This window comes from Ranitomeya variabilis, chromosome 4 (genome assembly GCF_051348905.1).
Source record: "Ranitomeya variabilis isolate aRanVar5 chromosome 4, aRanVar5.hap1, whole genome shotgun sequence".
Lineage (NCBI taxonomy): Eukaryota > Metazoa > Chordata > Amphibia > Anura > Dendrobatidae > Ranitomeya > Ranitomeya variabilis.
In genome coordinates, this window is record NC_135235.1 from 705,945,303 (window position 1) to 705,971,423 (window position 26,121).

General features: G+C 46.5%; 1 protein-coding gene across 1 annotated transcript in view; it reads right to left on the reverse strand.

The window, feature by feature from the left end:
• The window catches only part of LOC143766503 (uncharacterized), a 264,909-nt gene that overhangs the window by 60,488 nt on the left and 178,300 nt on the right, over nt 1-26,121 (reverse strand). The gene's annotated exons all lie outside the window — the stretch shown is intronic.

Here is a 26,121-nt window from a genome sequence, read left to right on the forward strand (position 1 = left end):
TCCTTGAGGGGGGGGTACTGTTGTGAAATTGGATTCTGGGCTCCCCCGGTGGCCACTTGTGGAATTGAACTTGTGTGCATCATCCTCTCTGTTCACCTGCTCCTATCAGGATGTGGGAGTCGCTATATAACCTTGCTCCTCTGTCAGTTTCTTGCCGGTCAACAATGTAATCAGAAGCCTTCTGTGCTTGTTCCTGCTACTAGACAACTCCCAGCTAAGTTGGACTTTTGTCCTTGTGTGTTTTTGCATTTTGTTCCTGTTCACAGCTGCTGTTTCGTTACTGTGTCTGGAAAGCTCTTGTGATCGGAAATTGCCACTCTGGTGTTATGAGTTAATGCTAGAGTCTTAAAGGAATTTCTGGATGGTGTTTTGATAGGGTTTTCTGCTGGCCATGAAAGTGTCCTTTCTGTCTTCCTGCTATCTAGAAAGCGGACCTCGATTTTGCTAAACCTATTTTCATACTACGTTTGTCATTTCATCTAAAATCACCGCCAATATATGTGGGGGCCTCTGTCTGCCTTTTGGGAAAATTTCTCTAGAGGTGAGCCAGGACTGTCTTTTCCTCTGCTAGGATTAGGTAGTTCTCCGGCTGGCGCTGGGCATCTAGGGTTAAAAGACGTAGGCATGCTCCCCGGCCACTTCTAGTTGTGCGGCAGGTTTAGTTCATGGTCAGTATAGTTTCCATCTTCCAAGAGCTAGTTCTCATATATGCTGGGCTATGTTCTCTCGCCATTGAGAATCATGACAGTTGCCCATAGGATATGTCCTCCACTTGCCCAAGTAAGTCACAATAACATGTATGGGTATAACATCCTTTTCTTATAAGCACCATTTATTTGTACCATATAAATGAGATCATGTATATACTATTCATCCTATGGGCAACTATAGTCATTTTGCTATAAGGTCAGATTAATATTGAGGATCTGAGAGGCCAGTAGTACCTTTTTAACAGTAGTCACCAATATTCACACATTCCCATATCATATGCATCAGGTGGGTGTCATTGTGACCACATCTAGGGCAGGTGTCATCCGTTCTTATTCCAATTTTGAAATAAAATACTTGGGGATCTGCAGTGAAGGAAATAATTCTTCTCAAGTACAGGTTGTAATTTCCACCTTCACCTGATATATGGTTACACAGCCACAGCCTGGCATTATGGCATTTATGACTGTTATTAGGATGGTCATATTTTTGCAGGCTTCCTTAAATGTATTTATATCCATCTTTTTCACTTAGGCATTTATCATAATGCAGCAGCCTGGAAACTTATATATTGGTTAAGGCTATTTGATCACTAAAAATTTGATAAGAATAGGTATTTTTTGAAATATAACCATCATTTTGAGTGGTATTTAACTCTCCTTATTAGGTGCCAAACCATCTAATTCTATCTTCAGACCATTTGCTGTTATATTGTTATCATGGTATTGTGATATTTTGTGTTCTCATGGGGCTATTTCCATCTATTGGGGATGTCTTTTGGTTTTTAATTGATTTTAACGTTTTTGGTCTTTAAGCACAGTTGAATAAAGTATGTAATTGTTTACACTAATTGGCGGTCTCCATGGTAGCATGTTCTTTGTTTTTTTCTTCAATTGGAAACAGAAAGCAGATGATCTTGAGAACAGATTACGTCAGAATAATATCCATATCATTGGCCTGCCAGAGCGCTGAGAAGGTCAATATCCCAAAAAATTCTTGGAGAGCTGGCTGAAAGACACTTTCTCTGTGGAAAGGGCCCATAGAGTTCCAACAAAGCCTCTACCTCCGGGTGCCCCGCCAAGGCCCTTTTTGGCATGCCTTTTAAACTGCAGAGACAGAGATGTTACCCTTCGCATGGCAAGGCAGAAAAGCCCTATTAAATACAATAATGCTACTATCTCAATATTTCCAGATTTTCAATGGAACTGCAAAAACAACGGGCTCAGTTCATGGAGACAAAGAAGCAACTCAGGGAAAAAAGCATCTTATATTCAATGCTCTATCCTGCTCGACTCAGGGTTGTTTACAAGGGTTCTTCCTCTTTCTTTACAACCCCAGTGGAAGCTGAAGATTGGATGCGGTCGTGTGTGGGGGCGAACAGAGAAGGGTCAAAATCCTAAACTGTCTGCTGTCCCTATAGATATATATATATATATATATATATATATATATATATATATATATATATATATATATATATATATATATATATATATATATATATATATATATATATATACAGGAAATGGAACTCTCTCAATGGGTGTTTGGGGTGTTTCTTTTTTTTTTTCAATGATAGGAGCCAGTGGCACCGCAACCATGAGGCGAGTTGAGCGCTTTGGCTCAGGCGGCACTGCCGTCGGAGACGCAGGTTCAGTTACTACGCTATTGAGTCTATTTAGGGCTCCATCCTGGATCTCCTCATCCAGCCCTCCCCAACTCACGTGACATCATCACAGGTCCTGACGCTGAAGTCGCTCTTCTCCATGCATCTCCTCGGGTTGCTCATAGATGGCTGCTCTGTGCACACAGAACCTGTGATGAGGTCACAGGAGGGGAGGAGTCAGCGGTCACATGATCAGGGTCCTCGTGTATGCAGGACTCTGCTGTGCTGATTGTCATGGTGCTGGATGAGGGGAAGTTGATGTGTGGGGTCAGGAGGGGTTTACAGTGCGGATGCAGCAGAGCCGTGTGTGTACGAGGTGTACGGAGCAGAGCCGGGTGTGTACGGTGCAGAGCTGTGTGTGTACGAGGTGTATGGAGCGGAGCCGTGTGTGTACGAGGTGTATGGAGTGGAGCCATGTGTGTACTTGGTGTACGGAGCGGAGCCATGTGTGTACTTGGTGTACGAAGTGGAGCCGTGTGTGTATTAGGTGTACGGAGTGGAGCCGTGTGTATGTGGTGTTCGGAGCGGAGCCGTGGGTGTATGTTGTGGAAGGAGCGGAGCCATGTGTGTATGATTTGTGCGAAGCAGAGACATGTGTGTACAAGGTATATGGAGCAGAGCCGTGTGTGTGTACTTGGTGTATGGAGCCGAGCCGTGTGTGTACGAGGTGTATGGAGCGGAGCCATGTGTGTACTTGGTGTACAGAGCGGAGCCATGTGTGTACTTGGTGTACGGAGTAGAGCCGTGTGTGTACGAGGTGTACGGAGCGGAGCCGTGTGTATGTGGTGTTCGGAGCGGAGCCGTGGGTGTATGTTGTGGAAGGAGCGGAGCCGTGTGTGTACAAGGTGTACGGAGTGGAGCCGTGTGTATGTTGTGGAAGGAGCGGAGCCGTGTGTGTGCACAAGGTGTACGGAGTGGAGCCGTGTGTATGTGGTGTACGGAGCGGAGCCGTGTGTGTATGTTGTGGAAGGGGCGGAGCCGTGTGTGTACGAGGTGTACGGAGCGAAGCCATGTGTGTACGATTTGTGCGAAGCAGAGACACGTGTGTACAAGGTGTATGGAGCAGAGCAGTGTGTGTACTTGGTGTACGGAGTGGAGCCATGTGTACGAGGTGTACGGAGCGGAGCCGTGTGTGTACAAGGTGTGTGGAGCGGAGCCATGTGTGTACAAGGTGTACGGAGCAGAGCCATGTGTGTGCGAGGTGTATGGAGCGGAGCCGTGTGTGTGCAAGGTGTACAGAGTGGAGCCGTGTGTATACTATTGAGTGGAGCCGTGTGTGTACTTGGTGGACGGAGCGGAGCTGTGTGTGTACGAGGTGTGTGGAGCGGAGCCGTGTGTACTTGGTGTACGGAGTGGAGCCGTGTGTGTATGAGGTGTACGGAGCGGAGCCATGTGTGTATGTGGTGTACGGAGCGGAGCCGTGTGTGTACGATTTGTGCGGAACGGAGCCGCGTGTGTGTAAGGTGTACGGAGTGGAGCCGTGTGTATACTTGGTGTATGGAGCGAAGCCATGTGTGTACTTGTTGTACGGAGTGGAGCCGTGTGTGTACGGGGTGTACGGAGCGGAGCAGCATGAGTACGAGGTGTATGGATGAGAGCCGCACGTGTACAAGGTTTACGGAGTGGAGCCATGTGTGTAGGAGGTGTACGTAGCATGGCCGAGTGTGTACAAGGTGTACGGAGTGGAGCCATGTGTGTACTGAGTGGAGCAGTGTGTGCGCTCGAGGTATACGGAGCAGAGCCGTGTAAGAGGCATACGAAGCGGAACCGTGTGTGTATGAGATGTGTGGAGCCGTGCGTGTACGAGGTCAGTGTATGGTGGGGAGCAAATTTCATACCTCCCAACCGTCCCAGATCCAGCGGGACAGTCCCGATTTTGAGAGACTGTCCCAGCCGGGAGCTTACTTTTCCTGTGGACACAGGAGTACACGGCGGAGCCCCGAGGAGCACTTTAAAACTTGCATGTGACGTTCCAACGGAAGTGACGTGCTGGAAGCTGACCGGAAATGATGTAATTTCGGGAGGAGATTGTGACGGAACCATGGAGGCACTTCAGGGAATGCTTCAGTTCCATCACCGTGTCCTCCGACGACTGCACAGACAGCGGGATCGCCTTGGAATCGGGGATGCCGGCCATGTGAGCGGATCATGATATGTCCTGCAGCGGGATGCTCAGGTGGGCATTACAATGGGAGCCGGGCCACTATAGTATCTTTATAGAATCTTTCTTTCTCTCTCTCTGTTCTTTCTTTCCCTCTCTAATCTTTTTTTTTCTTTCTCTCTGTTCTTTCTTTCTCTCTGTTCTTTCTTTCTCTCTGTTCTTTCTTTCTCTCTGTTCTTTCTTTCTTTCTTTCTCTCTGTTCTTTCTTTCTTTCTCTCTGTTCTTTCTTTCTTTCTCTCTGTTCTTTCTTTCTCTCCCTGTTCTTTCTTTCTGTGTTCTTTATTTCCCTCTCTAATCTTTTTTTTCTCTCTCTTTTCTTTGTTCTCTTTCTTTCTTTCTTTCTTTCTTTCTTTCTTTCTTTCTTTCTTTCTTTCTTTCTTCCTTCCTTCCTTCCTTCCTTCCTTCCTTCCTTCCTTCCTTCCTTCCTTCCTTCCTTCCTTCCTTTCTTTCTCCTCTTCCTTTCCCTATAACCAAGAACAGAAAAAGGGGGCGGGAGTGTTAAAAAGGTACTACTGGCCTCTCAGATCCTCAATATTAATCTGACCTGATAGCAAAATGACTTTATTTGCCCATAGGATGAATAGTATATACATGATCTCATTTATATGGTACAAATAAGTGGTGCTTATACGAAAAGGATGTTATACCCATACATGTTATTGTGACTTACTTGGGCAAGTGGAGGACATATCCTATGGGCAACTATAGTTATTTTGCTATCAGGTCAGATTAATATTGAGGATCTGAGAGGCCAGTAGTACCTTTTTAAAGGGCGTCTGTCACCTCAAAAATCGTACATGAGCTGCGGCCACCGGCATCAGGGGCTTATCTCCAGCATTCTGTAATGCATTCTGTAATGCTGTAGATAAGCCCCCGATGTAACCTGAAAGATGAGAAATAAAGGTTATAATATACTCACCCAGGGGCGGTCCCGGTCCCTTACGGGTCAGAGGGGCGTCGCGGTCCGCTCCAGCTTCAGCTATCTGCGGGAAGTCAGAAGTAACAGAAACACGCTATCAGGCCACGTTCACATGTTCAGTATGTTACCTCAGTATTTGTAAGCCAAAACCAGGAGAGTAACAATCAGAGGAAAAGTCTAAAGAAACCCGTCACCACTTCTGGATCTCTCAACCACTCCCGATTTGGCTTACAAATACTGAGGTAAAATTCTGACCAAATACTGAACGTGTGAATGTGGCTTTAGGCTGGTTTCACACATCCTGATATTTCCGGTACCAGAAAAAAACAGTACTGGAGATATCCGTGTCCGTGTGTGTAATACGTGTGGCAACTGTGTGCCGCATCTGTACGACACGGACGCCTGCCGGGGAAGAAGCGCTACAGTAATCACTGCTCCCCGGCCAAGGGCGCACTTAAAATGAAGCAAGTTGATCACTTCACCTCAGGCGGCATGTAGTCCCTGAAGAAGTGTAAAAGATCGATGTTTCAAATATATTCCTATTTAAAAGTGTATGTATTTTCCATGTGCGTCAGGTTAGGCTAGGAAAGAGTAAACCAGATTTATTTGTACTGATTTTACTACGGGGAGTGTGTGTGTGTGGGGGGGGGGGGGCGCCATTTTGCCGTTCGCCTCAGGCAGCAGAGAGGCTAGGTTCACCCCTGTTTTTATCAGTATCATTTTGGGGTCGACACGATGTTTTGATCACCCATTGTTGCAACAAAAAAACATAATTCTGGCGTTTTTAATTTTTTTTCTCGTTACGTCGTATACCAATTGTAATATTTTTATATTTTGATAGATCGGGCATTTCTGGACTCAGCGATCCCAAATGTGTATTTTTTATTGTTTTATTTTGAAGGGGGGTGATTTGAGCTTATATATTTTTAAATATAATGTAATAATGTAATGAAAATATTTTTAAAAACTTTTTTTTTCTTCTTCTTCCTTGCTTCAGCAGTCTCCTTAGAAGGCTAGAAGCTGTGATCATTCAATAACCACAGGGGTCTCCTGCAGGCCCCGGGTTACCATGCCAACCCATCGGCACCACGTGTTCATGTGACAGGGGAGCTAGTGACGCACTTCGGCTTTTTCGGAGTTTTAACAGTGGCATTTAACATCTTAACAGCCGCGGGTGGTTGCGATTCCATCCACGGCTGGTAGGGGCACATGACACTGATCAGATCAGCATCATGTGCTTGAAAGCTTGAAAACAAGCGAGTTCAACGCAGGAGCCAGCATGGGCTGCAGGGACACGATCGATGACGTGTGTGTGTGTGTGCAAATATATATATATACTAGCTGAAGAGCCCGGCGTTGCCTGGGCATAGTAAATATCTGTGGTTAGTTATAGCACCGCACTTCTCTTATTTTCCCATCACGCCTCTCATTTTCCCCATCACATCTTTCATTTTCCCCCTCACATCTCTCATTTTCTCCCTCACACCCCTCATTTTCCCCCTCACTCCTCTTATTTTCCCCCTCACTCCTCTCATTCCCCCCTAACACTTGTCATTTCGACCTCACATCTGTCATTTTCCGATCACTCCACTATTTTCCCTCACTCCTCTCATTTTGCACTCACACCTTTTCATTTTCACCTCACACCTCTCATTTTCACCTCAGTATATACATGTTTGTCATCTCCCTTATATATAGTATACACCTGTATGTCATCTCCTGTATATAGTATATACCTGTATGTCATCTCCCCTGTATATAGTATATACCTGCTGTGTGTCATGTCCCCTGTATATAGTATATACCTGTATGTCATCTCCTCCTATATATAGTATATACCTGTATGTAATCTCCTCCTGTATATAGTATATACCTGTGTGTCATCTCACCTATATATAGTATATATCTGTGTGTCATCTCCTCCTGTATATAGTATATACCTGCTGTGTGTCATGTCCCCTGTATATAGTATATACCTGTATGTCATCTCCTCCTATATATAGTATATACCTGTATGTAATCTCCTCCTGTATATAGTATATACCTGTATGTCATCTCCTCCTATATATAGTATATACCTGTGTGTCATCTCCTCCTGTATATAGTATATACCTGTGTGTCATCTCACCTATATATAGTATATATCTGTATGTCATCTCCTCCTATACATAGCATATACCTGTATGTCATCTCCTCCTGTATATACTATATACCTGTAGGTAATCTGCTCCTGTATATAGTATATACCTGTGTGTAATCTCCTGTATATAGTATATACCTGTATGTCATCTCCTGCTGTATGTAGTATGTACCTGTATGTCATCTCCTCCTCTATATAGTATATACCTGTGTGTCATCTCTCCTGTATATAGTATATATCTGTGTGTCATCTCCTCCTGTATATAGTATATACCTGTGTGTCATCTCCCCTGTAAATAGTATATACCTGTGTGTCATCTCCTGTATATAGTATATATCTGTATGTCATCTCCTCCTGTATTAGACCTCGTTCACACGTTATTTGGTCAGTATTTTTACCTCAGTATTTGTAAGCTAAATTGGCAGCCTGATAAATCCCCAGCCAACAGTAAGCCCACCCCCTGGCAGTATATATTAGCTCACACATACACATAATAGACTGGTCATGTGACTGACAGCTGCCGGATTCCTATATGGTACATTTGTTGCTCTTGTAGGTTGTCTGCTTATTAATCAGATTTTTATTTTTGAAGGATAATACCAGACTTGTCTGTGTTTTAGGGCGAGTTTCGTGTGTCAAGTTGTGTGTGTTGAGTTGCGTGTGGCGACATGCATGTAGCGACTTTTGTGAGATGAGTTTTGTGTGGCGACATGCGTGTAGCAACTTTTTGTGTGTCGAGTTGCATGTGACAGGTTAGTATTAACACATAAGCGGTATATAAACACCACCAAACGAGTATAATCCATGAATAAATAATTTTATTTGGTCAAAAATGACATAATAAAAAAGAACATAATTGGATGCTACAGTAACAAGGACCATCGTAGCCAGCATAGAAACATGCCTTAGTGAAACGTTATTGCTTAGTAGTTCTCAACCATAATTGATTAGTTAGAATGTGCAAAGACCAGACAGAACCATGTCTATATAAAGTGCTAAAATAGCACATGTAAACTAAATAGAAGAGCGCTAAGAGCAGGGTGTCCAAAACGGACTAACCTTTACATCTATGCGCACACATATAGATAAAAGGATGAGAGATACTTACAATGTCTTAAACTGGCAAAAAAGTGCTGGCAGCGTGTGATCCCCGCCGCCCCAACGCACGTTTCGTTAGAACTTCTTCAGGAGGCGCCTCCTGAAGAAGTTCTAACGAAACGTGCGTTGGGGCGGCGGGGATCACACGCTGCCAGCACTTTTTTGCCAGTTTAAGACATTGTAAGTATCTCTCATCCTTTTATCTATATGTGTGCGCATAGATGTAAAGTGTTGTGAATTTGCTTTTTGCTCCCTCTAGTGGTTACTAGTTTTTTGACTCTGGTTTTTCTGTCATTCCTTTTATCCGCACCTGGGTCGTTAGTTAGGGGTGTTGCTATATAAGCTCCCTGGACCTTCAGTTCTATGCCTGGCAACGTAGTTATCAGAGCTAGTCTGCTGTGCTCTTGTCTACTGATCCTGGTTCCAGTTATATCAGCTAAGTCTGCCTTTTGCTTTTTGCTATTTGTTTTGGTTTTGTATTTTTGTCCAGCTTGTTCCAAATCTATATCCTGACCTTTGCTGGAAGCTCTAGGGGGGCTGGTGTTCTCCCCCCGGACCGTTAGACGGTTCGGGGGTTCTTGAATTTCCAGTGTGGATTTTGATAGGGTTTTTGTTGACCATATAAGTTACCTTTCTTTATTCTGCTATCAGTAAGCGGGCCTCTCTGTGCTAAACCTGGTTCATTTCTGTGTTTGTCATTTCCTCTTACCTCACCGTCATTATTTGTGGGGGGCTTCTATCCAGCTTTGGGGTCCCCTTCTCTGGAGGCAAGAAAGGTCTTTGTTTTCCTCTACTAGGGGTAGCTAGATTCTCCGGCTGGCGCGTGTCATCTAGAATCAATGTAGGAATGATCCCCGGCTACTTCTAGTGTTGGCGTTAGGAGTAGATATATGGTCAACCCAGTTACCACTACCCTATGAGCTGGATTTTTGTATTCTGCAGACTTCCACGTTCCTCTGAGACCCTCGCCATTGGGGTCATAACAGTTTGCCAGGCCAATATTAAATGTTTAATGCATTGCAGAAGAGGGATTATAAGAAAGAAGATTCTGAGTTTTTTTTTTCTTTTTCCCCTTTACCTCAGAGTGGCTATGCTTGCTGCAGACATGAATGTCCAGACCTTGATTACAAGTGTGGACCAGCTGGCTACTCGTGTGCAGGGCATACAAGACTATGTTATCAGAAATCCTAGGTCAGAACCTAAAATACCGATTCCTGAACTGTTTTCCGGAGACAGGTTTAAGTTTAGGAATTTCGTGAATAATTGTAAATTGTTTTTGTCCCTGAGACCCTGTTCATCTGGAGATTCTGCTCAGCAAGTAAAAATTGTTATTTAGTTCTTACGGGGCGACCCTCAGGATTGGGCTTTTTCGCTGGCGCCAGGAGATCCGGCATTGGCTGATCTTGATGCGTTTTTTCTGGCGCTCGGTTTACTTTATGAGGAACCCAATCTTGAGATTCAGGCAGAAAAGGCCTTGCTGGCTATGTCTCAGGGGCAGGACGAGGCTGAAGTGTATTGCCAAAAATTTCGGAAATGGTCCGTGCTGACACATTGGAACGAGTGTGCACTGGCCGCTAATTTTAGAAATGGCCTTTCTGAAGCCATTAAGAATGTTATGGTGGGTTTTCCCATTCCCACAAGTCTGAATGATACTATGGCACTGGCTATTCAAATTGACCGGCGGTTGCGGGAGCGCAAAACCGCAAATTCCCTCATGGTGTTGTCTGAACAGACACCTAATTCGGTGCAATGTGATAGAAAAACCGCAAATTCCCTCATGGTGTTGTCTGAACAGACACCTGATTTAATGCAATGTGATAGAATCCTGACTAGAAATGAGCGGAAAATTCATAGACGCCGGAATGGCTTGTGCTACTACTGTGGTGATTCTACACATGTTATCTCAGCATGCTCTAAACGTATAGCTAAGGTTGTTAGTCCTGTCACCGTTGGTAATTTGCAACCTAAATTTATTCTGTCTGTAACTTTGATTTGCTCACTGTCATCTTATCCTGTCATGGCGTTTGTAGATTCAGGTGCTGCCCTGAGTCTCATGGATCTCTCATTTGCTAAGCGCTGTGGTTTTACTCTTGAACCATTAGAAAATCCTATACCTCTTAGGGGTATTGATGCTACACCATTGGCAGCTAATAAACCGCAGTATTGGACACAGGTTACCATGTGCATGACTCCTGAACACCGCGAGGTGATACGTTTCCTGGTTTTACATAAAATGCATGATTTGGTTGTTTTAGGGCTGCCATGGTTACAGACCCATAATCCAGTCCTGGACTGGAAGGCTATGTCAGTCTCAAGTTGGGGCTGTCGTGGTATTCATGGGGATTCCCTGCCTGTGTCTATTGCTTCTTCTACGCCTTCGGAAGTTCCGGAGTATTTGTCTGATTATCAGGATGTCTTCAGTGAGTCTGAGTCCAGTGCACTGCCTCCTCATAGGGACTGTGACTGTGCTATAGATTTGATCCCAGGCAGTAAATTTCCTAAGGGAAGACTGTTTAATCTGTCGGTACCTGAACATACCGCTATGCGTTCATATATCAAGGAGTCTCTGGAGAAAGGACATATTCGTCCGTCTTCTTCCCCTCTTGGTGCGGGATTCTTTTTTGTGGCAAAAAAGGACGGATCTTTGAGACCTTGTATTGATTATCGGCTTTTAAATAAGATCACTGTCAAATTTCAGTATCCTTTACCGCTGTTGTCTGACTTGTTTGCCCGGATTAAGGGTGCCAAGTGGTTCACCAAGATAGACCTTCGTGGTGCGTACAACCTTGTGCGCATTAAGCAGGGTGATGAATGGAAAACCGCATTCAATACGCCCGAAGGTCATTTTGAGTACTTGGTGATGCCTTTTGGGCTCTCCAATGCGCCTTCAGTTTTTCAGTCCTTTATGCATGACATTTTCCGGAAGTATCTGGATAAATTTTTGATTGTTTATCTGGATGATATTTTGGTTTTTTCTGATAATTGGGATTCGCATGTGGAGCAGGTCAGGTTGGTCTATAAAATTTTGCGTGAAAATTCTTTGTTTGTCAAGGGCTCAAAGTGTCTCTTTGGTGTACAGAAGGTTCCCTTTTTGGGATTCATTTTTTCCCCTTCTGCTGTGGAGATGGACCCAGTCAAGGTCCGAGCTATTCTTGATTGGACTCAGCCCTCGTCAGTTAAGAGTCTTCAGAAGTTCTTGGGCTTCGCTAACTTCTACCGTCGTTTTATCGCTAACTTTTCTAGCATTGTGAAACCTTTGACGGATATGACCAAGAAGGGCTCCGATGTAGCTAACTGGGCTCCTGCTGCCGTGGAGGCTTTCCAGGAGTTGAAACGCCGGTTTACTTCGGCGCCTGTTTTGTGCCAGCCTGACGTCTCACTTCCCTTTCAGGTTGAGGTGGATGCTTCGGAGATTGGGGCAGGGGCCGTTTTGTCGCAGAGAGGCCCTGGTTGCTCTGTTATGAAGCCTTGTGCCTTTTTCTCTAGGAAGTTTTCGCCTGCCGAGCGAAATTATGATGTGGGCAATCGGGAGTTGTTGGCCATGAAATGGGCATTTGAGGAGTGGCGTCATTGGCTCGAGGGTGCTAAGCATCGTGTGGTGGTCTTGACTGATCACAAAAATCTGATGTATCTCGAGTCTGCTAAACGCCTTAATCCGAGACAGGCCCGCTGGTCATTGTTTTTCTCCCGCTTTGATTTTGTTGTCTCGTATTTACCAGGTTCAAAGAATGTGAAGGCCGATGCTCTTTCTAGGAGCTTTGTGCCTGATGCTCCTGGAGTCGCTGATCCTGTTGGTATTCTTAAAGATGGAGTTATCTTGTCAGCTATTTCTCCGGATCTGCGACGTGTGTTGCAGAGATTTCAGGCTGATAGGCCTGAGTCTTGTCCACCTGACAGACTGTTTGTCCCGGATAAGTGGACCAGCAGAGTCATTTCCGAGGTTCATTCCTCGGTGTTGGCAGGTCACCCGGGAATTTTTGGCACCAGAGATCTGGTGGCCAGGTCCTTTTGGTGGCCTTCCTTGTCAAGGGATGTGCGGTCATTTGTGCAGTCCTGTGGGACTTGTGCTCGAGCTAAGCCTTGCTGTTCTCGTGCCAGCGGTTTGCTCTTGCCCTTGCCTGTCCCGAAGAGACCTTGGACACATATCTCCATGGATTTCATTTCTGATCTTCCGCTATCTCAGGGCATGTCCGTTATCTGGGTGATATGTGATCGCTTCTCCAAGATGGTCCATTTGGTTCCTTTGCCTAAGCTGCTTTCCTCTTCCGATCTGGTTCCTGTGTTTTTCCAGAACGTGGTTCGTTTGCACGGCATCCCTGAGAATATTGTGTCAGACAGAGGATCCCAGTTCGTTTCCAGGTTCTGGCGATCCTTTTGTAGTAGGATGGGCATTGATTTGTCGTTTTCGTCTGCTTTCCATCCTCAGACTAATGGACAGACGGAGCGAACCAATCAGACTTTGGAGGCTTATTTGAGGTGTTTTGTCTCTGCTGATCAGGACGATTGGGTGACATTCTTGCCGTTGGCTGAGTTTGCCCTTAATAATCGGGCTAGTTCCGCCACCTTGGTTTCGCCTTTTTTCTGCAACTCTGGTTTCCATCCTCGCTTTTCTTCGGGTCATGTGGAGCCTTCTGACTGTCCTGGGGTGGATTCTGTGGTGGATAGGTTGCAGCAGATCTGGAATCATGTGGTGGACAACTTGAAGTTGTCACAGGAGAAGGCTCAGCGCTTTGCCAACCGCCGCCGCGGTGTGGGTCCCCGACTACGCGTTGGGGATTTGGTATGGCTTTCTTCCCGCTTTGTTCCTATGAAGGTCTCCTCTCCCAAATTTAAACCTCGTTTTATTGGGCCTTACAAGATATTGGAAATCCTTAATCCTGTATCTTTTCGTCTGGATCTTCCTGTGTCGTTTGCTATTCACAATGTATTTCATAGGTCCTTGTTGCGGCGGTACATTGTGCCTGTAGTTCCTTCTGCTGAGCCTCCTGCTCCGGTGTTGGTTGAGGGCGAGTTGGAGTACGTGGTGGAGAAGATCTTGGATTCTCGCCTCTCCAGGCAGAGGCTTCAGTACCTGGTCAAGTGGAAGGGCTATGGTCAGGAGGATAATTCCTGGGTGGTCGCCTCTGATGTTCATGCGGCCGATTTAGTTCGTGCCTTTCATGCCGCTCATCCTGATCGCCCTGGTGGTCGTGGTGAGGGTTCGGTGACCCCTCACTAAGGGGGGGGTACTGTTGTGAATTTGCTTTTTGCTCCCTCTAGTGGTTACTAGTTTTTTGACTCTGGTTTTTCTGTCATTCCTTTTATCCGCACCTGGGTCGTTAGTTAGGGGTGTTGCTATATAAGCTCCCTGGACCTTCAGTTCTATGCCTGGCAACGTAGTTATCAGAGCTAGTCTGCTGTGCTCTTGTCTACTGATCCTGGTTCCAGTTATATCAGCTAAGTCTGCCTTTTGCTTTTTGCTATTTGTTTTGGTTTTGTATTTTTGTCCAGCTTGTTCCAAATCTATATCCTGACCTTTGCTGGAAGCTCTAGGGGGGCTGGTGTTCTCCCCCCGGACCGTTAGACGGTTCGGGGGTTCTTGAATTTCCAGTGTGGATTTTGATAGGGTTTTTGTTGACCATATAAGTTACCTTTCTTTATTCTGCTATCAGTAAGCGGGCCTCTCTGTGCTAAACCTGGTTCATTTCTGTGTTTGTCATTTCCTCTTACCTCACCGTCATTATTTGTGGGGGGCTTCTATCCAGCTTTGGGGTCCCCTTCTCTGGAGGCAAGAAAGGTCTTTGTTTTCCTCTACTAGGGGTAGCTAGATTCTCCGGCTGGCGCGTGTCATCTAGAATCAACGTAGGAATGATCCCCGGCTACTTCTAGTGTTGGCGTTAGGAGTAGATATATGGTCAACCCAGTTACCACTACCCTATGAGCTGGATTTTTGTATTCTGCAGACTTCCACGTTCCTCTGAGACCCTCGCCATTGGGGTCATAACAGTAAAGGTTAGTCCGTTTTGGACACCCTGCTCTTAGCGCTCTTCTATTTAGTTTACATGTGCTATTTTAGCACTTTATATAGACATGGTTCTGTCTGGTCTTTGCACATTCTAACTAATCAATTATGGTTGAGAACTACTAAGCAATAACGTTTCACTAAGGCATGTTTCTATGCTGGCTACGATGGTCCTTGTTACTGTAGCATCCAATTATGTTCTTTTTTATTATGTCATTTTTGACCAAATAAAATTATTTATTCATGGATTATACTCGTTTGGTGGTGTTTATATACCGCTTATGTGTTAATACTGTATCTTTGTGAGTTTTTTGTCCTATGCTATCTTTCAGGGCATTTGTTTAGTGTTAATAATGTGACAGGTTAGTGTAGCAAGCTGTGTGCAGCAAGTTTTGCGCATGGCGAGTTTTATGTGTGGTGCCTTTTGAGTATGTGCAAGTTTTGTGTGAGGCAACTTTTGCATGTGTTGCAACTTTTGTGCATGTGGCAATTTTTCCGCGTGTGCAAGTTTTGCGTGTGGCGAGTTTTCCATGAGGTGAGTTTTGCACGTGTGGCGAGTTTTGCATGTGGAGAGTTTTGCGCGTGGCGAGTTTTGAGCGGCGACTTTTGTGTTTCGACTTTTATGTGGCGAGGTTGGTGTATGTGTGGTGAAATGTGTGCTGAGGGTGGTATATGTGTTCGAGCACGTGGTAGTGTGTGGCGCATTTTGTGTGTGTGTTCATATCCCCGTGATGGTGTGGTGATTATCCCATGTCGGGGCCCCACCTTAGCAACTCTACAGTATATACTCTTTGGCGCCATCGCTCTCATTCTTTAAGTCCCCCTTGTTCACATCTGGCAGCTGTTAATTTGCCTCCAACACTTTTCCTTTCATTTTTTCTCCATTATGCAGATAGGGGCAAAATTGTTTGGTGAATTGGAAAGCGCGGGGTTAAAATTTCACCCAACAACATAGCTTTGACGCTCTCGGGGTCCAGACGTGTGACTGTGCAAAATTTTGTGCCTGTAGCTGCGACGCCTCCAACACTTTTCCTTTCACTTTTTCCCCATTATGTAGATAGGGGCAAAATTGTTTGGTGAATTGGAAAGCGCAGGGTTAAAATTTCACCTCACAACATAGCCTATGACGCTCTCGGGGTCCAGACGTGTGACTGTGCAAAATTTTGTGGCTGTAGCTGCGACGGTTCAGATGCCAATCCCGGACATACACACATACACACATTCAGCTTTATATATTAGATATCTCATCGGTCATGAAGGGGTTAATGTTATCAATATATGTGCGAGAAACAAGAAACGTCCAACCACACTTTTATAGTGTGTGTCCGGTGTCAGTTCTACTACAGTGTGATAAACAGCCATGATGTTTGAAGATGGGGAGTATATGGAAGTATACTGCGTACACACAGGGCTCTGCAAACAGAGAGCTCGAAACACTCACGGCTCCGCACCCACAGGGCTCTGTACACACACGGCTCCATGCACATGGCTCCATAAATAGACGGCTTCGTACACAGGGCTCCGTACACCTCATACACACGGGGCTCCGCCCCGTGCACCTCGTACACACTCGGCTCTGCTCTGGACACCTCTTACACACGTGGCTCTGCTACATCTACACTGTAAACCCCTCCTGACCCCACACATAAACCATACATCCCAACTTTTGAAGAAGGGAAAGAGGGACAAAGTTTCCTACGTGCGCTGCGTTAAATTTTAGGCCACGCCTCTGACCACACCCATTTCACAACTAGCCTCACCCATATCCAAGCCCCAACCACACCCATTTAGCACTGCTAATCACACTGTTTCATAAACAATAATTATAAACAAAAGCAAATATGGCCACACAGTGCTCCATACTGTATAATGGCCACACAGGATGCTCAATACTGTTTAATGGCCCCACAGTGCTCCATACTGTATAATGGCCACACATGATGCTCCATACTGTATAAGGGCCCCACAGTGCTCCATACTGTATAATGGCCCCACAGTGCTCCATACTGTATAATGGCCACACAGTGCTCCATACTATATAATGGCCACACATTATGCTCCATACTGTATAATGGCCAGACATGATGCTCCATACTGTTTAATGGCCACACATGATGCTCAATACTGTATAATGGTCCCACATAGTGCTCCATATTGTATAATGGCCACACATAGTGCTCCATACTGTATAATGGCCACATATGCTCCATACTGTATAATGGCCACAAATAGTGCTCCATACTGTATAATGGCCACACAGTGCTCCACATTGTATAATGGCCACACATGATGCTCAATACTGTATAATGGCCCCACATAGTGCTCCATACTATATAATGGCCAAACATGATGCTCCATACTGTATAATGGCCACACATGATGCTCCATACTGTATAATGGCCACATATGATGCTCCATACTGTATAATGGCCACACAGTGCTCCATACTGTATAAAGGCCAAACATGATGATCCATACTGTATAATGGCCACACATGATGCTCCATACTGTATAATGGCTCCACGTAATGCTCCATACTGTATAATGGCCACACATGATGCTGCATACTGAATAATGGCCACACAGTGCTCCATACTGTATAATGGCCACACATGATGCCCTATACTGTATAATGGCCCTACATGATGCTCAATACTGTATAATGACCCCACATAGTGCTCCATACTGTATAATGGCCACACAGTGCTCCATAATGTGTAATAGTGACACATGATGCTCAACAATGTATAATGGCCACACATGATGCTCCATAATGTATAATGGCCACACAGTGCTCCATACTGTATAATGGCCACACATGATGCTCCATACTGTATAATGGCCACACAGTGCTCCATATTGTATAATGGCCACATATGATGCTCCATACGGTATAATGGCACCAAATGATGCTGCTTACAGTATAATGGCCCCACATGATGCTGCGTACAGTATACTGGCCCCACGTGATGTTCCATACAGTATAATGGGCCCACATGATGCTGCATACTGTATAATGGCCTCACATGATACATTTCGTACAGTATTATGGCCCCACATGATGCTGGGTACAGTATAATGGCCCCACATGAAGCTGGGTACAGTATAATGGCCCCACATGATACTGCGTATAGTATAATGGCCACACATGGTAACCCCACCCCCATCATTGCCCTCACACCCCTTCATTGCCTTTTTCATCAATACACACACACACCTTTCAGCGCACTCCCTTGCAGCAGCCGGCAGCTTCCACTCCCGCGGCACTGAATGATGTCATCCAGCCGCACCACTGACAGCTCACTTCGCTGCAGCTCCGGTACGCTGTTGATAAAGACCTCTCTGTGTCTCCTGTGCCAGTCAGTGTCAGAGCGAGGAGCAATATCTGCTCTGATCCAACACAGCTAGCGTCCTTCCGTACACCTCGTACATACGCGACTCCGCTTTGTACACTTTGTACACACACGACTTAGCTCCCTACACCTTGCACACATGGCTCCGCTCCGTACACCTCGTACACGTGGCTGCGCTCTGTACATACGCAGCTGCGCTCCGTACACCTTGTACACATGCGGCTCTGCTCCGTACACCTCATACACATGGCTGCGGTCCGTCCACCCTGTACACACACGGCTCCGCTCCATACACCTCGTACACACGCGGCTCTGCTCCGTACACCTCGTACACAAGTGGCTTTGGTCCGTACACCTCATGCACACGCGGCTATGCTCTGTACACCTCAAACACACGTGGCTGCGCTCCGTACACCTCGTACACATGCGGCTCCGCTCTGTACACCTCATACACATGCGGCTGCGGTCCGTACACACGCAGCTCTGCTCCGTACACCTCGTACACACAAACGACTCCGCTCCATACACCTTGCACACATGGCTCCACTCCTTACACCTCGTACACACACGGCTCCGCTCCATACACCTTGTACACACAGCTGTGCTACATCCACACTGTAAACACCTCCTGACCCCACACATAAACTTACCCTCATCCAGCACCATGACAACCAGCAGAGTCCTGCATGCATACACGGAGACCCCGATCATGTCACCCCTGACTTCTCCCTTACTGTGACCTTATCACAGGTCCTGTGCGTACAGAGCGCACAAAACTTTAGCCCCAACCCTAACTTTAACCCTAACCCTAACTTTAGCCCAACCCACTTTAGCCCAACTCTAACCCTAATGGGAAAATGGAAATAAATGCATTTTTTTTAAATTGATTATTTTTTCCTAACTAAAGGGGAGTTTGATTTACTATTTTTTTTTTTATTTTGATCACTGTGATAGGGTCTATCACAGTGATTAAAATGATCCAATAGGAAAAAATATATTGTTGCTGGATGCCGGCCGGGAGATCTCGGCGAGCTCACTGCACATACGCCCGCCATTTTCTCCCGGAAGAAGCTGGCGGCCCGGGGGACTTCAAGGGGGCTTGCAGGGAGAACATAGGTACCGGGGAAGCGGGGGACCCTGTTTCTTTCTTTCCTATTAAATGGAAAATAGGACTTTTTTTGTGGTCACTGCTATACCATTAATAACGGCGATCACAACATCGGGGTCGGTAAAAACCAACCCGAATCATGTTCTCTGGGGTCTTGGCTACCCCTGGCAACCGAGGCCACAGATAAATTCTGACGCTGGGGGGCGCTATAACCTTAAACCTCAGCACCGTTTAAAAGTGGCGCTGTGGTTTAAGTACCCTTAACTGCTGCCGTTAGAAGGCGTATCGGCAGTTGTTAAGGGGTTAAATGTAACTGTGATCATTCTCCCCTGCACTGATCGCCAGCAGAGCAGGAGAGAATGACAAGAGCCGTGTTCAGCACCCGGCGCCGGGGAACAGCTCTTTCTGTAACGCTTCTTCCCTGGCCCCCATAATGTGGTACTGATGCAGCACACGTGTGCCACAAGTACTACACACACGGACACTGACATCTCCAGTCCCGGAAATATCAGGACGTGTGAAAGAGGCGTTATAGCGGGTTTTTATGTTTGGCAGCCGTCACACACTAAAAGATGGTTTTTATTGCAAAAAATAGTTTTTGCATCACCACATTTTGACCACCATATTTTTCCATATTTTGTCCCACAGAGTCATGTGAGGTCTTGTTTTTTGCCGGACAAGTTGACGTCTTTATTGGTGACATTTTCGGGCACATGACATTTTTTGATCGCTTTCTATTTTGATTTCTGGGAGACAGAATGAGCAAAAAACAGCAAATCATGAATTTCTTTTGGGGAGGCCTTTATACTGTTCCGCGTTTGGTAAAAGTTTTATTCTTCGGGTCAGTACGATTACAGCGATACCTCATTTATATCATTTTTTATGTTTTGGCGCTTTTATACAATAAAAACTATTATATATAAAAAATAATTATTTTTGCATCGCTAATTCTGAGAGCTATAACTTTTTTATTTTTCTGGTGATGGAGCTATATGGCGGCTTGTTTTTTGCGGGACAAGATGACGTTTTCAGCGGTACCATGGTTATTTATATCTGTCTTTTTGATCGCGTGTTATTCCACTTTTTGTTCGGTGGTATGATGATAAAGCATTGATTTTTGCCTTTTTTTATGGTGTTCACAGAAGGGGTTAACTAGTGGGACAGTTTTATAGGTCGGGTCGTTACGGACACGGGGATACCAAATATGTTACTTTTATTGTTTAGATTTTTTAATTCAAATATTGATTTAATGATAGAATAAATATTTATTTTTTATTATTATTATTATTTTTTAAATATTTTTACAATTATTAAATTTTTTTTATACTTTATTCTATCTTTTACACTTTGTCCCACTATGGAACACTCATTTTCTGCAGGCTGATGGCTTCTATAGCATGGAGATGAAGCAATATCTGCATGCAACAGTAGCTGTGAGCACTGCACTCTGCGCATACACTGAGGCCCCTGATCATGTGACCCCTGACTCCTCCCCTCCTGTGACCTCATCACAGGTCCTGTGCGCACAGAGCAGCCATATATGTGGTGTGCGGCTCTGCGGGTGGAGGTAGGTGCTGGAGATTCCCCATTACTGAGCGCGGGACGTTGACCCCTTCAGTGCAGGGTCGGTTCCAGGTTTTTGTGGGTCCCGGGTGAAAGAATCTCAGTTGCCCCTTTAACACAAACCACAATACATGATGCACAGATACGGCAGAGAAATAGCGGTATAATACAATGCAAAAGATTTCACTTCTTACATTACATGAGTGATATCAATAGCTCCGAAATTGGACATTATAGTCGTCCATGCAATATAATGGCCCCCGTATAATTCTCCATATATTGCTCCATATAATCCTCCCTTCTCCTCGCTGGCCGCAGGTCCGGACTCAGCGTCGTCATCTACTGGCTCTCTGCACAGGGGTGCAGCTAGGGTTTTGGTTCGGGGGGGCGAAGCTTCTGAGTGGCCCCTAACCCAGTAACCTAGATTACAACTCGGTGACGCCCCCTAATAGTGGAGGAGAACCTCAGCAGATGACCGCGCTGTTACTGAAAATAATCTCTATATAAAGACCAATATGGATATTACCGCCATATGGTCAGTGGTAGATCCCAGCCCTACAGAACATATAAGAGATCACAGCACAGTTACAGATAATGACTTACCGCTGATGTTCTCTCTGATGGAATCGTTCATTTTTCCCGTCTTTTCCATCTGGCCCAGACCGACATGACAACTTCTTCCAGCCAGGACTCGTCTGCAGAGAATACAACAAAGACACATTTCACTTCTCATATTCCAATCACCATCTATTCCCAACCTGCACAAACTCCTCATCCTGCTGATACCCCAATACAGAGCCGCTGCTACCGTATGTGTCCCTATTACTGCACCTGATACCCCAATACTGAGCCGCTGCTGCCGTATGTGTCCCTATTACTGCACCTGATACCCCAATACTGAGCCGCTGCTGCCGTATGTGTCCCTATTACTGCACCTGATACCCCAATACTGAGCCACTGCTGCCGTATGTGTCCCTATTACTGCACCTGATACCCCAATACTGAGCCGCTGCTGCCATATGTGTCCTTATTACTGCACCTGATACCCCAATACTGAGCCGCTGCTGCCGTATGTGTCCCTATTACTGCCCCTGATACCCCAATACTGAGCCGCTGCTGCCGTATGTGTCCCTATTACTGCACCTGATACCCCAATACTGAGCCGCTGCTGCCATATGTGTCCATATTTCTGCACCCGAGACCCCAATACTGAGCCGCTGCTGCCGTATGTGTCCCTATTACTGCACCTGATACCCCAATACTGAGCCGCTGCTGCCGTATGTGTCCCTATTACTGCACCTGATATCCCAATACTGAGCCGCTGCTGCCCTATGTGTCCCTATTACTGCACCTGAGACCCCAATACTGAGCCGCTGCTGCCGTATGTGTCCCTATTACTGCCCCCGATACCCCAATACTGAGCCGCTGCTACCATATGTGTCCTTATTACTGCACCTGATACCCCAATACTGAGCCGCTGCTGCCGTATGTGTCCCTATTATTGCACCTGATACCCCAATACTGAGCCGCTGCTGCCGTATGTGTCCCTATTACTGCCCCTGATACCCCAATACTGAGCCGCTGCTGCCGTATGTGTCCCTATTACTGCCCCTGATACCCCAATACTGAGCCGCTGCTGCCGTATGTGTCTCTATTACTGCCCCTGATACCCCAATACTGAGCCGCTGCTGCCGTATGTGTCCCTATTACTGCCCCTGATACCCCAATACTGAGCCGCTGCTGCCGTATGTGTCCCTATTACTGCCCCTGATACCCCAATACTGAGCCGCTGCTGCCGTATGTGTCCCTATTACTGCCCCTGATACCCCAATATTGAGCCGCTGCTGCCGTATGTGTCCCTATTACTGCCCCTGATACCCCAATATTGAGCCGCTGCTGCCGTATGTGTCCCTATTACTGCCCCTGATACCCCAATATTGAGCCGCTGCTGCCGTATGTGTCCCTATTACTGCCCCTGATACCCCAATACTGAGCCGCTGCTACCATGTGTCCTTATTACTGCACCTGATACCCCAATACTGAGCCGCTGCTGCCGTATGTGTCCCTATTACTGCCCCTGATACCCCAATACTGAGCCGCTGCTGCCGTATGTGTCCCTATTACTGCACCTGATACCCCAATACTGAGCCGCTGCTGCTGTATGTGTCCCTATTACTGCACCTGATACCCCAATACTGAGCTGCTGCTGCCGTATGTGTCCCTATTACTGCCCCCGATACCCCAATACTGAGCCGCTGCTACCATATGTGTCCTTATTACTGCACCTGATACCCCAATACTGAGCCGCTGCTGCCGTATGTGTCCCTATTATTGCACCTGATACCCCAATACTGAGCCGCTGCTGCCGTATGTGTCCCTATTACTGCCCCTGATACCCCAATACTGAGCCGCTGCTGCCGTATGTGTCCCTATTACTGCCCCTGATACCCCAATACTGAGCCGCTGCTGCCGTATGTGTCTCTATTACTGCCCCTGATACCCCAATACTGAGCCGCTGCTGCCGTATGTGTCCCTATTACTGCCCCTGATACCCCAATACTGAGCCGCTGCTGCCGTATGTGTCCCTATTACTGCCCCTGATACCCCAATACTGAGCCGCTGCTGCCGTATGTGTCCCTATTACTGCCCCTGATACCCCAATATTGAGCCGCTGCTGCCGTATGTGTCCCTATTACTGCCCCTGATACCCCAATATTGAGCCGCTGCTGCCGTATGTGTCCCTATTACTGCCCCTGATACCCCAATACTGAGCCGCTGCTACCATGTGTCCTTATTACTGCACCTGATACCCCAATACTGAGCCGCTGCTGCCGTATGTGTCCCTATTACTGCCCCTGATACCCCAATACTGAGCCGCTGATGCCGTATGTGTCCCTATTACTGCCCCTGATACCCCAATACTGAGCCGCTGATGCCGTATGTGTCCCTATTACTGCCCCTGATACCCCAATACTGAGCCGCTGCTGCCGTATGTGTCCCTATTACTGCCCCTGATACCCCAATACTGAGCCGCTGCTGCCGTATGTGTCCCTATTACTGCCCCTGATACCCCAAATTTAGAGCCGCTTCTGCCGTATGTGTCCCTATTACTGCACCTGATACCCCAATACTGAGTCTCTGCTGCCATATGTGTCCCTATTACTGCACCTGCTGTGTGGTTCTCTGTGCCCTCTAAATTCTAAAGCACCCCTCTATAATATAGTAATGCCGGGTGCAAGTGCCCTAGAAAACAGTGCCCACATTTTGCCTCCTAGAAAGTAATATTTCCCTGTGTGCCCCTTTGAAAGTAACAGTAACCTGAGTTCCCCTATAACAATAAGTGCCCACTTTACATTTAATAATGTCCAGAGTCTCCCCCTGTACAGCTCCCTTATACACAGCATGATGCTATCTTATACACAGTATACTGACCCCTTAGTAGCCTCCAAACTGTTTGATGGCTCCAACACTGTATGATGGCCCTTTCACTGTAATCCCCACACTGTATGATGGCCTCCTCACTGTAATCTCCACACTGTATTATGCCCCTCTAGATAGCCTCAATATAGAATAATGCACCAGATAGTCCTCAATATAGTATAATGCACCAGATAGTCCTCAATATAGTATAATGCACTCCCCATAGGCCTACTCTATATTGTATAATGCACCCCCACATAGGCAGACTCTATAGTATAAGGCAGCACCCCATAGGCAGACCCTGTAGTATAAGGCAGCATCCCACTGGCAGACCCTGTAGTATAAAGCAGCACCCCTATAGGCATGCCCTGTAGTATAAGACAGCACGCCTATAGGCAGACCCTGTAGTATAAGGTAGCACCCCTATAGGCAGACCCTGTAGTATAAGGCAGCACCCCCATAGGCAGACCCTGTACTATAAGGCAGCACCCCCATAGGCAGACCCTGTAGTATAAGGCAGCACCTCTATAGGCAGACCCTGTAGTATAAGGCAGCACCCCTATAGGCAGACCCTGTAGTATAAGGCAGCACCCCTATAGGCAGACCCTGTAGTATAAGGCAGCACCCCTATAGGCAGACCCTGTAGTATAAGACAGAACCCCTATAGGCAGACCCTGTAGTATAAGACTACCCCCATAGGCAGATCCTTTAGTGTAAGACAGCACCCCCTATAGGCAGACCCTGTAGTATAAAGCAGACCCCCTCATAGGCAGATCCTGTAGTATAAGACAGTACCCCCCCATAGGCAGACTCTGTAGTATAAAGCAGACCCCCATAGGCAGACCCCCCAAGAGGCAGACCCTGTAATATAAGACAGTACCACCATAGGCAGATCCTGTAGTATAAGGCAGAACAGGAGAAGAAAGGAGATCCAGCTCAACGATGCGGTGAAAAATCCATAACTTTATTCACTTCCAATAGTATAGTGTAAGGATAAAACATCAGCGTGCAATAGAATAAAATCCAAGATCAACGCGTTTCCGGTGGCACAGCACCCTTAATCATATAAGACAGTACCCCCATAAGCAGACCCTGTAGTATAAGGCAGATCCCCCATAAGCAGACCCTGTAGTATTAGGCAGCACCCCATAAAAAATAAATACTCACCTCTCTTCTTCCTGGTTCCTGTACTGCTCTGAGCGCCTGTATCTCCTGACAGCGGGTGCTGGGCAGTGACTCATCGCGCCCGCTGTCAGCATAGCTGACATCAGACGCTGACAGGGGGATGATGGGGGAAGGAGCGCTCCTTCCCTCATCATTGCAATTAGCTGAATCGGCTAAATGCCGGCACAGCAAACCTTGCGATGACAGGCGGGGGCCCACAGCCGGCAACGTGGCCCCTCCCTGCTCAGGGGCCCCATAGCGACCGGCGGGCAGAGCAGGAAGATCAATTCAGAGGGTAACTGCATCAGTGCACTGCGCGCGCCGATACAGTTACAGTAGCGTAGCTCCGGGTGGGCCCCCTCTGAGCACCGGGCCCGGGGCGCCCGCACCCTCTGCCCCCCTGGTAGCTACGCTACTGACTGTGACTGTTCAGAGCAGAAGACGCCGCAGCAGACGAATGGGGAGAGGTAAGTATTGCAAGTACTGGGGCCCTCAGTAAGCGGGATGGGGTCACTCACGAGCACAGACATCAGGCCCCTTAGTGTACCGGTGTCCCCAGTGGTGAGTGGACGACGCCTGACTTCAGCACAGAGACTCTGTTAGGGTTTTTGTTGCCACTTTACGAGAAACATGGTTATGTTCCTTTTACACTGATACTTACAAGCCAAATATGAAAGACAGGAACCAAGGAAATGTGTATTACTCTCCTAGTACAGGGCACCTACACAATATAGTGTTCCCACAGTGCCACCAGCCCCAATTTTATTTTATTCTATTTTTCATGTAATATATACTGTAGAAGCCAAAGCAAGAATGTTTA